The following is a 1,613-nucleotide window of genomic DNA, read 5'->3' as shown; positions in this document are numbered from 1 at the left end:
CTCTTTTTGCCCAGGCTGATCTTTTTGCAATGGCGTGATCTCAGCTCACTGCAACCTCCACCTCCCAGGTTCAAGCGATTCTCTCACCTCAGCCTCCAGAGCACCTGGGATTACAGGCGTGTGCCACTATGCCCTGCTAATTTTGTGTTCTTAGTAGAAATGGGGTTTCACCATGTTGGCCAGGCAGGTCTCAAACTCCTGACCTCAAGTGATTGGCCCACCTCCGCCTCCCAAAGTGCTGGGATTACAGGCATGAGCTACCACGCCCAGCACTTTTTAGTTTTTATTTGCTTTAAGTTATAACTAAATAACTGAAACTTGGAACTAGACTCACAATGTATCTTAGTTCATCTGAAGGACATGGGGCCCACTGGGATGCTTCTCACTATTTCACTATTTTTTGGTCCTTGCCCACTTTTTCCTTGAAATGATTCATTTTGTGTATATTATGATAGCTCAAGACATCAGGTAGCTAGTCACAACCAGTAGCAAATGCATGCCCACTTTTTCCTTGAAATGATTCATTCTGTGTGTATTATGATAGCTCAAGACGTCAGGTAGCTAGTCACAACCAGTAGCAAATGCACTGGCTGAAATCGCCTTCCTTGCTCTGGAATGTCTGCCCTTGAATGCAAATTAATTTACTTCTGGATCCCTGACGGTGTGATCGTATAACTGTGAATTCATCTGTAGAATGGTAAGGTCAGCATGCCTTTTTTCTCCTATCTCCAGTAGCAGACTGCAAAATGACCAGAAAGGGGAGGGCTACTTAGCATCAAGTTTTTCCACACTAGTAATGGAGAGATGCTATGGTTTGGATGCAGCTAGTTGTCCCCACTAAAACTCAAGTTGTTATTTGATCCCCAGTGTGGCAGTGTTGGAGGTCAGACCTAGTGGGAGGTATTAGGATAATGACAAGGGATCCTTCATGAATGGCATGGTGCTATTCTCCTGATAGTATATGAGTTCTCTCTGTTGCTAGACTGGATTACTTCTCATGGATATGGATTCGTTCCCATGGAGTGGATTATAATAAAGATAGGATGCTCCTCAGGTTTTTCTCCCTCTTCACACGTGTCCACTTCCTTTTGATCTCCTCTGCCATATTGTGATGTAGCACAAAAGCCCTTGCTGGAAGCCCAGGGCCATGCCCTTGAACTTCTCAGCCTGCAGAACTGTGAGCTAAACAAACCTCTTTTCTTTATAAATTACCCAGTCTCCAGTATTCTTTTATACCAATGCAAAACAGACTAAGGGCAGAAGCATAAAGAGAGAAAGAGAGAGGCTATCCCTCCCCCCTGTTTCTCTGGATTATCTTACTTGCTGGCCAAGGGTTTGTCATTTCTACACCTGTGGCAAACAATAATGATACATGGAAAGACCCTGTAGACATTGTCCTAATAGAGTTCATGCTAGAGCCTTAAACATGACTCATATGGGTATTGAATGGATGAGTGGATCAATCAATTAATTCTTCAAGTATGTTTATGACTGGGGCTCAGTTTGATACTGAGCTCATAGGTGCTAATGTGGAGTAAGGGCCAGAGTCCATTCCCATTGAGTAGGCCACCCACCACTCTGCTGGGCTGGCACCCACACTGTACCAGTCATTA

Source organism: Cebus imitator, unplaced genomic scaffold, assembly GCF_001604975.1.
Source record: "Cebus imitator isolate Cc_AM_T3 unplaced genomic scaffold, Cebus_imitator-1.0 Scaffold166, whole genome shotgun sequence".
NCBI lineage: Eukaryota > Metazoa > Chordata > Mammalia > Primates > Cebidae > Cebus > Cebus imitator.
The sequence above is the reverse complement of the archived record's forward strand: the minus strand, read 5'-3'. Positions refer to the sequence as shown.